The sequence below is a fragment of the Schistocerca americana genome, chromosome X (assembly GCF_021461395.2).
Source record: "Schistocerca americana isolate TAMUIC-IGC-003095 chromosome X, iqSchAmer2.1, whole genome shotgun sequence".
NCBI classification, from domain to species: Eukaryota; Metazoa; Arthropoda; class Insecta; order Orthoptera; family Acrididae; genus Schistocerca; species Schistocerca americana.
This window is the reverse complement of record NC_060130.1, coordinates 981263351-981277529: the sequence shown is the minus strand read 5'-3', so window position 1 is coordinate 981277529 and position 14179 is coordinate 981263351. Positions and strand designations below refer to the sequence as shown.

The following is a 14179-nucleotide window of genomic DNA, read 5'->3' as shown; positions in this document are numbered from 1 at the left end:
AGTCAACGTGAGCATCAGCCATTGAGCCATCGGTGTAAACCACTGCATGGCCCCAGAACACATCGAGAATCAAGTGGCAGTAACAGCGCGGAGAGTCACAGGGTTAACTGAGTCCTTAGGTCCATGTGAAAGGTCCAGGCGAAGCCACGGCCTAGGTGTACACCATGGAGGTGTTCGTGAATGAACCTCAAGTATAGGAGGAAAAGGCGAGGACTCCAGTTCGGAGAGAAGGGATCGCACACAAACCGCAACTGAAAGTCATGACCTGGGCCGCCGATGCAGGAGATGAACCACCATGGGCGAGAAAAAGGAGACAATAATTCAAATGTGTAGGAGAACTACGAACTTGTGCAACGTAACTGGAGAGCAACTGCACATGCCTAACCTGCAATTGAGGGACTCCGGCCTCCACAAGGACGCCGGTCATCGGACTCATCCTGAAGGCTCCTGTCGCTAGGTGAACGCCACAGTGGTGCACTAGGTCAAGTAAATGCAACACATAGGGTGCCGCCAAACCATAAACCAGACTACCGTATTCAAGGCGGGATTGAACAAGTGCTCTGTAGACCAGCAGCAGCATAGAGCAATCTGCAACCCAGTTGGTGTTGCTCAGGCAGCGGAGGGCATTGATGTACTGCCAACACTTCTGCTTAAGCTGATGAAGGTGGTGAAGCCAAGCCAATCAGTCGTCGAAAACCAGTCCTAAGAATCAATATGTCTCCACTATAGTGAGTGGATCATCATCAAGGTAAAGTTATGGTTCTGGATGAACAGTACGGCGCCGACAGAAGTGCATAACACACGACTTTGTGGTCGAAAACTGGAAACAGTGGGCTAGAGCCCATCACTGCACCTTGTGGATGGCTTCCTGTTGGCACCGCTCAGCAACACCAGTACCGGTGGAGAAGTATGAAATGCAGAAGTTGTCTGCATACAGAGACGGTGAGATGGATTGCCCTACAGCTGCTGCTAGACCATTAATGGCTACTAAAAATAGAGATACACTCAATATGGAGCCCTGCAGGAGCCCATTCTCCTGGATATGGGACGAACTATGGGAGGCACCAGCTTGGACATGGAAAGTACGAAGAGGCAGGAAATTTTGGATAAAAATTGGGAACGGGCCTCCGAGACCCCACTCGTATATTGTGGCAAGGATATGTATGATGTCACCAGGTCATGTCATACACTTTTCGTAAATCAAAAAAGACGGCAACCAGGCCGACACACCATACGTACCAGCAGCTTACAAACAACGTTGATGAGGCTGATGGGCTGATAGTTATCCACATCAAGCAGGTTTTTACTGTTTTTAAGCACCGGAATGATGGTGCTCTCCCGCCACTGCGATGGAAAGACCCCATCGCATCACATCCGGTTGAAGATGACGAGGAGTTGTCGCTTGTAGTCAGATGAGAGATGTTCATTCATTTGACTGTGGATCAAATCTGGCCCAGGAGGTGTGTTGGGGCAATTTGCAAGGGCACTGAGGAACTCCCACTCTGTAAATAAGGTGTTACAGGATTCACTGTGGCATGTAGCGAACACGAGGACTTTCCTTTCCATCCGCCATTTGAGGGTGCGAAAGACTGGGGGGTAGTTCTCCGATGCAGAGGCTCAAGCATAGTGCTCAGCAAAGTGCTTAAAAGTCACGTTTGTGTAGGTAGACAACACACCATTGATGTTAATGCCAGGGACACCTGTTGGGGTCTGGTACGCAACAAGACGTCTGATCTTCGTCCAGACTTGGGAAGGTGACGTATGGCATCCAATGGTCGAGACGTATCGCTCCCAACACTCCTGCTTCCGTCTTTTGATAAGCTGGCAAAGGCGGGTCACGAAGCCCCTCAAAGGCTATGAGGTGCTCCAAGGAAGGGTGCCGCTTATGCTGCTATAGAGCTCGCCGATGCTCCTCAATTGCCTCAGCAACTTCTGGTGACCACCAAGAGACCACCTTTCATCGAGGGTACCCTAAAGAGCGAGGGATTGCGTTTTCCACCGCATTAACAATCCCACCTGCTCAACCATCATATCGATGTTACCATGTGGGGCTGTCAACAATGACCGCAGAAGTGAAAGTTTCCCAGTCTGCCTTGTTTAAAGCCCATATGGGCAAGCGCCCGTGGGCCTGATGCCAGGGAAGTGACAGGAAGATGGGGAATTGGTCACTACTATAAAGGTCGTCATGTGCTCTCCAGTGAATAGATGGGAGAAGTCCTGGGTTGCAAATTGATAAATCAATGGCCGAGTAACTGCCACAAGCCACACTGAAATGTGTGGCGGCCCCAGTATTTAAGAGGCAGAGGTCGAACTGAGACAAAGTTTCAACATTTCTGCCTTGGCCAGTAAGCATGGTGCCACCCTACAAGGGGTTATGGGCATTAAAATCTCCCAAAAGTATGAAAGGTTTAGGGAGTTGATCAATCAGTGCAGCTAATACATTCAGGGGTACTACATCATCTGGAGGAAAATATACACTGCAGACCGTTATTTCCTGCGTCGTCCTTATTCTGACAGCCACTGCTTCAAGAGGGGTTTGAAGGGGCACAGTTGCAATACAGACTGAGTTTAGGACATAAACGCAAACTCCACCTGACACTCGATTATAGTCGCTATGGTTCCTGTAATATCCCTTATAGCCGCGGAGGGCAGGGGTAAAGCTTAACAGTTGCCGTAGTTCAACCAGGTGGTGGAAAAAAAAACGCCACAATTCCGTGAGACTGGGAAGGCATGGAACATTCAATGAGGCAGTTTACACCTCAGCGTCACCTTCTACCACTGACTTATTGCCTGAGCAGTCTATATCCATAGTATCTGAGGGTCTGGCGAGATTTAAGTCCTCAGCAGACGCTAGAATCTCCACCTCATCCCCAGACAGAGAGCTTGTAGGTAGTAGTGGTGTGGGTGCCACCACAATTTCCTTGGTCTTAGGGGTCTTCTTTTCGGAATTTTCTTGCTGCTCCTTGGGTTTTTCTGGCTGTGAGGGCTTCACTGATTCAGTCTCCAGGACTGAGGAGGATCGTGAAGCCCTAAGACCAGCTGCTTTTGGGCACTTCAGCCACTGGCGGGTGTCATCTTTCCCACTAGCAGAAACCTGGGAAGGGAGTGACCCAAGGGATCCCTTCCTGGCGAGAGGAGCCGGAGAAGACTTGCGTTGTTCCGGCTGGGAAGTGGGGATTGGTGTCCCTGATGGTTGTGATGGTTGGGGGTGGAGGGTGGAGAGGTGGGGTTGCTCATGAGGTAGGTAGTGCGGGAGCAACAGGGGGGAATTCCCCCCCCCCCCCACCATAGAGGGGGAAGGTGTAGCCTTCTGGCTCAGAGCCGACTGGAATATGCGGAACTGATGAGGCTACAACTGTTGTCATCGTGGCAGCACAGGATGTAGGTGATCATATATCCTCTTAGCCTCAGTGTAGGTCAGTCGGTCCAGGGCCTTGTATTCCATGGTTCTCCTCTCTTTCTGTAAAATCGTGCAGTCTGGTGAGCAAGGTGAATGATGCTCTCTGCAGTTGACACAGACAGGAGGCGGGGCACATGGAGTATTGGGATGTGATGGACGTCCACAATCTAAACATGTGATGCTGGAAGTACAGCGGGAAGACATATGGCCGAACTTCGAATACTTAGCACCGCATCAGGGGAGGGATATATGGCTTGACATCGATAATCACCTTCACCTTCTCAGGTAATGTGTTACCCTCTAAGGCCAAGATGAAGGCACCAGTGGCAACCTGATTATCCTTCGGACCCCAGTGGACACGCCGGACGAAATTTACACCTCGCCACTCTAAATTGGCGCGCAGCTCATCGTCTGACTGTAAAAGAAAGTCTCTCTGAAATATGATACCCTAGACCACATTTAAGCTCATATGGGGTGTGATGGTTACAGAAACATTCCCCAGCTTGTTACAAGTGAGTAACTCCCATGACTGGGCAGAGGATGCTGTTTTGATCAAGACTGACCCAGAGAGCATTTTGGATAAGCCCTCCACACCTCCATCTTGTCCTCTAAATGCTATACAAAAAACTGTGGCTTCATCGAAACAAAGGCGTCCTCATCAATTCTCGTACATAAGAGGTACCGGGGCGAATAAGATTCGCTGCCATCCTTAGCCTGACGTTTCCCCCATGGTGTGGCCAGGGAGGGGGATGATTTAGGGTCATACTTTCTTGCATTGTAGAGAGACTTGAAATGCTTAGAGGCTGCTGGTGTCTGATCACCAACTGATGACGTGGTACACTTCAGCACACGTCATCCACCCTGATGCCACCCACTCCGACCAGGGGCCCTCCCCATGGGCGCCACACAGCTGCAGCAAAAGCCACCTGGCAGGATGGCCTTTTCCGAGAGTCCCAATGCCCCAGGGTGACAGGCATCTACCCCTTGGCATACATGGGGAATTAACGGCGCAGGCATCAGCAGAACGATCCTTGTGTTGTCAGGGGGCTACAATCAGGTGCAAAGAAGTCCATGGTCATTGTCAGCACAAAGTGACACTGCGTAGTGCATGGTGGAAAATGCACCCAGGAAGGTGTCCTCGCCCAAGAGATGGAGAATGAGCTGGACTGCAATGCGACGACAAAAAGGTGAGCTAAGGATCTTAAGGCACAATGGACACAATGCACCATGTAAGGCACCCTTTCCCAATTGGCTCGCTTTTCGGGAAAATTTTGAAAAATGGAGGTCAAACCCTACAGGGGACCATCACATAAAGCCCAAAATGTGAGACACTCCTTTTAGTCACTTCTTGTGACAGGCAGGAATACCTAAGGCCTATTCTAGTCCCTGGACCCTCAGGGGGGGAGGGGGGGGGGGGGGGGGGAGTTAGTCATGTAACTGGGCTGGAGGCATGACAGTTAAATTGCTGCACTGGCATGGTGTACATTTTCAGGACATTAGGTTGTGGTCAGATGGAGCATGCCCTACTCATAGGGCACTCCAAGTACGTACAGGCACTGAGCTTTTCACATGTCACCATATGAAGTAATCCTTACCACTGGATGACAGGACAGACAACATTTAAGAAGATGGAGAATGTTTACTTGTGACAAAATAGTGCCCCTGAGATCTCACTTTATCTGTCACTCGCCAACACAACCATATTAGTTCTTCATGTCCAATTTCGTGCATGTTTATTTTTTTTTTTCCACATACAGCATCCCACATGTGACCTATGCCTTCAGTAAGAAAATGTAGCGTTTATCACTACCAAACTGTGTAAGAATCATTTGAGAAGTATTCCATGAAGATACGGTTGCTTGTGTGGTCCCAAAATTACATCTCAGTCCTATTTAGCTGACCAAGGACACCATTTAGGAGCATACCGTTGACTAATCTTAATCTATCTTCATGATAAATTGGCAGCAACTGACTTATCATGGATTAGGCTGGCTCCCAAATGCTTTTGGTGTCTTGGGAATTCCATATCATGATGCGACACCACTGTAGTGATAAGAAAGGGAAGTCCTAGCTCCTGTTACTAGGTAAATGTGTAATTTAATTGTTCATGAGCATAATATGCTAAACACCACTAACATTTTCCCTTCAAATGTGTCCCCTTAAAACATTTGTGTAAACAGGTATGCGCGCGTGCGGGCCTGCGGAGTTTGGGGGCAGGGGGGGGGGGGGGGGGGGGGGGGGAGGCGCAGAGGCAAGGGCAGTGTTTGCGGCATGCAGGGAGCCTCATTCACATTTCACATGGGTTTACATCTATCTGCAAAACAGGCAACAAAGGGTGAACATGGCACTAACGAAAGAACTGTGGCACACTCAATGCACAAAAAGGTCAATTAAAAAGTTATTTTAAAGTACAGCAGGCAAATTCTGATCTACTTTCCATCTCTAGGACATCAGTGATTTGTTGCAGTGCATGTTGACATGGGAAAGGAAACAGCTGTATAGCTCTTTTCTGAACAGCAGAGGCACATGTAGTAAGGGCTTAAAAGTTCAAATGCTATGCCGTCCAACTATCTGAATGATGATTCTGCCAGCTTCATCATTTGGAGATACTGTCTTGTAATCAATGTATTAGTAAGATAAACTTCCACCATGTGCAGTTTAATTAATCCACTCTATCTCCTTAGTTGTTCTTTTTTTCTATCTGTCAAACTAATTACAAGAAATGCTAATTTTAGAATTCATGACATCTTTTTAAGAAGTTTCAAAATAGTCCATATACAACATATCACTGGGTAAATGAGCCTCCAAATCATGACATGGTAACAAACAGGACATTTCAAAGGAATAGCAGAACAAGGCACGCAAACAGAGAAATTAAGAGACCATGTAAATAACCACTGCAACCTGCAATAGAAAGTGGCCAAACTGGAGAACAGAGTAAAAAAAAAAAAAAAAAAAAGAGTGGAAAAAAAACTGGAAGTGAAGCAAGCTGTATGAGCAGCTGAACTGAACCACATTAAGTTACGAATTACTATACATGCAAACTAAGTTGACCCTCAGTGTGGTGGCTTGTCGGAGCAACCGAAAATGCATTTCCATTTACAGTCACTACAATCAGTCGCTGCACCGAGTATCAACTAAGATTGCACATCTAGTACATAGTGTCATTACTTGCTTAAAACAGAATGTGTTTTTTCACTGGTGAGGCACAAATTGACAGTTCAGAACAATACTATCCTACATACACTTAGGAAGAAAATGAAGTTACAATGCCACTGTGTGGTCCAATCTAATGTTTTGCCTGTGAAATAAAATCTTAACTGATCCACTTGCTGATCTGTCATACAAACATGATCTTCAAACATAATAACTACAAACACCTTGTATTTTCAGTGTAACACTATTGCAATTGGCATTACTATCCTTTTGCATTCACATCTTCAGCAGCTTACATGACCTTTTATTAAAACTGCTTTTATGATTTTGTTTCATCAAACAGAAAAAAAACATGTTTGAATATCACAGCACAGTTACATTAATCTCACTGAACCTTTTTGTCATTGTAATACACAGGAAAAGATGTTGATTGAAGCAGTAGGCCATGTTTCAACCTATTTATCTATTTGATGTTGTAGTTACTGTCTAATATCAAACAGTCATTACTGTCATAAGTATGATTAATGTATTTGAATGATCATATTAAAGGTATTGTAGTGATCATCATTTCCATGTCAGGCACATGCACTACATTTATAATATGTAATCAATGTCATTGCATAAAACAAAAATAAAACAACTAATTATTAATATCTATGTTTCTAATCCATTCCACTGCTGTGACATTGACATTCATAAAATCATTGCAGGTACCCTTATAGCACTGCTGGACGCACTCCTCTCTCATATGTCAGATAGATTGTTTCAGTGCATCACAGCTACAACTCCGAGAACCGGAATATCCCATTTATAGCACAAGTCAGAGTACCGAACACATCCAGTGTGGATTATATTTAAGTTGACTTGCACTTTCCTGTCAAGTTCGACATGCACAGTATCACGGTTATATTTCTCGAACCACTCCCATTCTTGGTAATTTCCAATGTGTTGAAAGTTCTGCTTACTCTCGGGTCATTTCATGTCAAGTGGCCTAATGGTCCCCACTCAACCATGTCCAATTTCGAAGTAGATTTTACAGGATGTACATATAGACCTTACATGAAGCAATGCCAAATTACAGCTTCACAAGTAGTACAGTGGGGCCCACTAGCCACCTTTTCGTAAAGGCTCTTTTTTTGACATTACGAATGAAATGACTAAATGATCAACTTTGTTTTACCATTGTTCAGGATCTGAGAGACCTGTTGTGCTGAAACTTTGTGATCCTGTTCAACTTTTTGGGTACAATAGCTTAGTTGTAGTACAAAAGGTCAAACTATGGTAAATTCATCATAGTGTTCTATCAAAGTGGCTCATAAATCTTGTCGTACCAAATTTTGGCTATACAGTAGAGCATCGATTATCCGAACGTCGGTCAACCGAACGACCGCTTAACCGAACTGTGTACTTGCTCGCACCTGTTACTCTCCCACCCTACCGTCCATCATCCCCCTCACTCCCAAACCAAGTTTCCCACAGTAGTCGCCGCACTGGGCCACCGCTGGCGGAAAATTGCTTCTAATGGGGCCTTCACAAGGCGCTGCTGACCGGCTAAGCTGCCAGTCACTGTGTTTCAACAATCAGCACACTTCTGTCGGCTTTGTACTGGCAGTAGAAGTAGCAGCAGTATCAAAGCTGTTCACAGCAACAGCTGCGCCAGCTTAGAGCTGAGGCGTGCCACTACGGGCAGTTTGAAGGATTGCGCACCCCCAAGAAGAGCTTTTCATAGTGCAAACAGTCACCTTCTGTTCTCTGTTATGATCACTTGTGTGCTGCTGCATGAAGAAGTGAACTTGACGATACAAAATGCTTAAACGTAAACGTGTTGTCCTTTCTATGAGGGACAATTACGAATTATTACTATATGTTCCTACTGAAGTTGCCTTTGTATGTTATTTTGTAATACTAAAAGAGATGCCTGTTTTTATGAATAAATTTACTGTACAGTACTTCTTTTTGACAAATAAACATGTACAGTTTGATTATCCGAACAAACCAGTTTTCCGAACACCCATGTCCCCCAATTACTTCGGATAATCGACGCTCTACTATACTTTATTGCCTTGTATCTACTGAAAGAGTAACTTTCTGAAGCTAATACTTTATTTACCTGCAACCTGCCAGCATGTCAAAGCTCTGCAAGTGGCACCCAGATTGCTCAAATAATCAAAGTTCAAAATGTGCTAAAAATTTAATCTGTCAATTTTGGCTCACTTTCAAAAGGTCACACCTCAAAAGGGATCACTCAAATTTGATTTTTCTTGGCACCATTGAAAAGAGTCCACCTTGTTTCATCAGAATAAGTTGTTTTTATTTTGGAGACAGACCAGTTTAATGTCAACAATGGAGTTTGGTAACATGCTTCAACAATCAGTCTGAAGCACACTGTTGTGTAGTGAAGAGTGTTCAGATGTTGTGTGTGTCTTTTTAAATGGTGTAAAGTGTGTTCTCATACCTGGATAAACATCTTTTTTTTGTAAGTAAAAATTATTTCAAGGTACAGGGTGACTCTCTAGAAACATTTATCAGGTTATTTAATTTTTTTTTCTGTTGTATTCTGAAGGAAGTTCCCATTATCTATCATTGTTTAATATGTTTCAGTTGGAAATATACACCATTTCTACTTTATCTAATTTTGAAACAAATGGCAACTGGAAGCATAAATTTAATTGTACTGTAATGGATATCAATTCAGTTCCATGTGTCATTGGCCTTGCAGATAATTCTGCATGTTATCTGAAAACACACACACATCAAGAAGTCTTCATTCCAATCGAAGAATTTCCAGTAGAGCAACAAGAATTAATAAAGCAAAGAAGTGAGATATGTCTTACTGAAAATGCACAAATATGCTTTCATCACAAAGCAAAACTTGGAGAAATATGACTTTCTACAGAGTTCTTGTTGTAATCGTTTTGGTGCAAAGAACCATTCTGTTAAAAAGGATTTACGGATTGTCAATGTGGAAACAGCAAAACAATTGCAAGCTATGACTAAGAGCAATGTGAAACCTGGTCAGAAGATCTGTCCAACTTGCGGAAAAATCACAGTTAACTTCAAATCAGCAAGAAGATGAAGCATATCCAGAAGTATCAATCGATTCAAGTATAACTGCTTTTGGGGTCTCCCCTCTAAAATTTCAGATAGTATCGAAAAGGGATGTGAAAGGTTACACAAAACAAAAAATAAGCGGAGCTCAAGATGCAATTGCGAATAACATTGCTGCTGCTGGAGGATTCGCCCCAAAAGATCTTCAAACACCTAGCACATGCAAGACATGTCCTGATTGTGAAGATTATAAGCAGCTGAGTAAAGAACTGAAAGAAGTTGCAATTGTCAAGGCAGCCTGAAAAATTGCAAATACTGACATTAGTACCACAAAGCTGGACTATAAAAGAGACAATGCAAGAATTCGGTGTTTCAGAGAGGATGGTAGAAGAAGCTAGGAAGTTACAGGCAGAAAATGGTGTATTAGCTCTGCCAAAGAACAAGTGTAGCAAGACGATTCCAGACGCCATAAAAGAAAGAGTGGTATCATTTTTTCAGAATGAAGAATTTAGCCAAATTTGTACAGGTAAAAAAGACTATCAATTAGAATAGAAGGCAAGGAAGTTTTGATGCAAAAATACCTTATTATGAATAATTTGAAAGAAATGTTTGCTGCATATCGACTTCAGCATGGGCCTGAAATTGGGTTTTCCAAATTTTGCGAATTGAGGCCAAAATGGTGCATCACTGTGGATGCTGCAGGAACCCATTCAGTCTGTGTTTGCACTTTACACCAAAATGTGAAACTGATGCTTGCAAGCAATCCAATTAAACAACATAATAAGAGTCTGATTGCTAAAACAGTGTGTGATTTGGAATCACAAGACTGCATGCTTCATCGCTGTGAAATCTGTCTGGTAAGAGAACTACTGGAACAGTTTTTAAAAAGTAGTTTTGAAGACAGTGATCCAGATGATACAATTGAGTTCAAACAGTAGTTGCACACTGATAGAGATACATTAGAAACCAAACCGATGCCAGAGGATTTTATTGAAGATCTGATTTCAAAAATTGACAAACTTTCCACTCATCATTACGTTGCAAAGCACCAGAGCAAGCATCTAAAACGCATAAAAGAAAGCTGTAAGCCAACTGAACTGATCATATTAATGGACTTTGCTGAAAATTATACCTTCATTGTCCAGGATGCAGCTCAAGGTTTTCACTGGAATAGCGTAACAGCCAAGCAACTTTACACCCATTTGTTGTGTACTTCAGAAATAACTTGGACATCAGCAGCATCAGCTACTGTATAGTAAGCAACAGCTTGAAACATGATGCAATTGCTGTACAGGCTTTTACAATGAAATTAATAGAAGATCTAAAGTGTCTCCTTGGAAAAATGATGCACATTTACTACTTCAGTGATGGGTCAGCAGCGCAGTACAAAAACTTCAAAAATTTTCTGAATCTCTGCCATCATCAAAATAACTTTGGAATCTCAGCTGAAAGGAACTTTTTTGCTGGAAAATCTCCATGTGATGGAATTTGATGAACTGTAAAGCGCCTGGCAGCAAGAGCAAGCCTTCAAACACCAACTGAGGACCAGGTTTTGACATCAACTGATTTGTTTAAACACTGTACAAAGAATATCCGAGGAATCCAACTCATTTTTGTTTTAAAAGAAGAAATTTAAACATTAAAAACTGAGAAGAAAGCAAGGTTCAAAAATGGCTGCACAGTATCAGGAACAAGAGAGAATCATCATTTTGTGCCATTAAATGAAAAGCAAGTTTGTATTAGAAGAGTATCCAATGATACAAATTTTTTGTGGCAAATGTTGACCAATGTCAAGCAACAGTTTCATTCAGAAATATTACAACCTTACAACTGGGCCAATACATTGCCTGTATATATGACGGAAAATGTAATGTGTCTGAAGTTTCAGAAGAAGAAAATGATGGTTTAGTCAGTTTCATGTGCCCCAATGGACCTGCACATTCACTCTATTGGCCAGCTAGGCAGGATGCTTGTTGGATTCCAAACCAACCATTATTTCTGTCATACCAGCTCCATCAACAACAAGAATGGGCTGACATTATAGCTTGTTAGTATCAACTGTAATTGCTATTAGTAACAAATTTCAACAAATGAATTAATAAGAAATGAAATATTTGGCTTGGGAACCATAAAGAGTATGACTGGTACATGTATTTTTTAATGTAATATAAATTTAAGTTTATTTGGTATAACAAGATTTATGGCCACTTTGATAGTACACTATGATGAATTTACCATAGTTTGACCTTTTGTTTTACAGCTAAGATATTGTACCCAAAAAGTTGAACAGGATCACAAAGTTTCAGCACGACAGGTCGCTTAGATCCTGAGCAATGGTAAATCAAGGTTTATCATTTATTCATTTAAGTCACAATGTCGAGAAATGTAATGCAATGAAAATATAAGTTTATTTGTTCTTAAAGGCAAAGTCTCCAAAATAAAGTGTCAACAACTTTCTTTCCCTTTCTATAACGTTCTGCAGTTCACAATGACAAGGTTGCAGTTAAAGGTCCCACAGACATCATGGGCACCCATACAATAGTTTATAAGGGTGAGGGGTGTGGGGAAGGGGGAGACCTAGGTGGAATGGAGTATTTTTAACATTTTGGAAGACGAATGCTGACTTTCAAGTAGTCATAAAAAAAGTTTCAGTTCCAACCCTGTTAACAATGTGTGTGACACTAACTTTTAAAAACATATTCTTGAAAGAAAAACATCTGACTACACTATATTTTCCCCTTTCCTTGGGAGCTGGGTGGGTGGATGGGGGGTGAAAGAAAAACACCTGACTACACCATATTTTTTTCCTTTTCCTGACAGCTGCGTGGGTGGCATGGGACACTCCACCTTTACCCCTAGGTATAGGCGCCCTTGATAGACATTATTACCAATGTCCTGTTGAAGAAATAAAGGGTACGACGTAGTTTACAGAAATCATTGACGGCATCTATCAGAATTGCCACATGGCAATTTTAACATCAGTACTGTCAAATATGAAACAAATCAGTTTCAGCTACATCAGTATCGCAAAATGTATTTTAACCATTTACAAGACATTTTATGAGTGCCTTGTGGTCATTCTTCTTTGCAGTTAAGTATTCTGCAGTATCCTAATTTGTTTCCAACTGGTTTTTGGCCTACCCGGAAACTAGGAAAATGCAAGATCAATGCACTTCTATAATAAAATTAGTTTTCCTGTGTGTTCTTCCACATTTTTAGAATGTAGCAAGTAAACTAATTTTAAATTTAAATTACTAAGAGTACGTGCGCTATAGCTACTAGTCAAATACATCAATTTTCAAAAATTTAAATACGGAAATGATACCTAACTTCTGTCATACTAAACTGCATGTTACTGTGGTATATTCCAAATTACTAGATTACAATCTGCTGCAAAGCACTACCGGATGGAACCACTTAGATGCGAAACAAGTACTTAAGTGTACAGAATAAAATATATACACGAGTCACTACTTCAAAAGACACGAGCAAGACACTGGGTGAGCCTGCAAAATTAGTAAAAGGATCCGAAAAAGAATAGTGTTCAATGTGTTTGCTCTAACACTGGGGATGCAACATACTTTGGTTCTTTTTTCTAGTTTGTGTCGGAGATCTGCATGTACATAATAATATAGAAAAACAAATTGCTGGGCAGTCGTGTAGAAGGATGTGAGCAACGACGGACGAGAAACCGTGTTATGAATTGGTGAACTGCGTAATTTCAGGGACAGAACGCTAGAAGCGAGGAACGACAATGCTCGTGTACTGAAGTGACCTAGAATGAAGTAGTTGAACGACTTGCCTCCTAATGTTATTCGTTCCCCTAAAAAAATTTCAAAACCATGGATTATACTGATGCGCGGTTCATTTCTTTATACCTTTCTCTTCGAAGTAAATACTTGTCTTCGCATAAAATCTTAACCACTGTCCTACCTGGCAAGTTAACGTGATGACGACGTCCAATAAAAATTACTTTTTTCCTCCTACGCGATAATATCCACTTTAACAACGGGGTTATGTATCGTCAACATTGCTAACAGTGTCTGCTCACCATGAAACCATGACAGATCAATGTTTATCAGAGACCAAACTGTGGAACGTGTTCAGCAAGGGGTCATAGGTCGAACAGTCCTAAAACGATAAGACAAGCGATATTAATTCTTCTTTATTTTCAGCCACTGACAAGTGATTTAAAATTAACAGCCATATTTCAATTCAGAGAGCTTTTCCGCCATACAGGTTTCAATTAATTTGCAGAGTAAACATGATACGACGTACGTAAGCGCAGCTCATTCCCTCAACTATCTCTCTGAAATAATGTCCACTGATGACAATGAACAAGAATGCGACATAAATCGATTAGCGTAAATTTACTATGGTTCCAAAATAACCGGCGATGGATGGAATTAATGCACATTTCATTTCTTTGAAATATCTAGCTGTGTTGTGACACCACGTGACTGAGTGCAAAATATGTTGTTATGAAAAAACATGACTGCCTAGTGGGATTAGGGCGTTCAGTAATTTAGAAAATGGAAGTATAGAAGCAGAAATGCTTCACAGCTTTCACACGTT

The 14179-nt window shown here is 42.3% G+C and overlaps 1 protein-coding gene across 1 annotated transcript in view; it reads right to left on the bottom strand.

The window, feature by feature from the left end:
• The window catches only part of LOC124555282 (peroxisomal targeting signal 1 receptor), a 238538-nt gene extending 224625 nt beyond the window's left edge, over positions 1-13913 (bottom strand). The window contains exons 1-2 of the mRNA XM_047129157.1: positions 13883-13913; positions 13538-13735 (exon numbers count right to left, since the gene is read on the bottom strand). The gene's annotated coding sequence lies outside the window, so the exon portion shown is untranslated. The remainder of the gene's footprint in view (positions 1-13537; positions 13736-13882) is intronic.
• Positions 13914-14179: the final 266 nt, after the last annotated feature.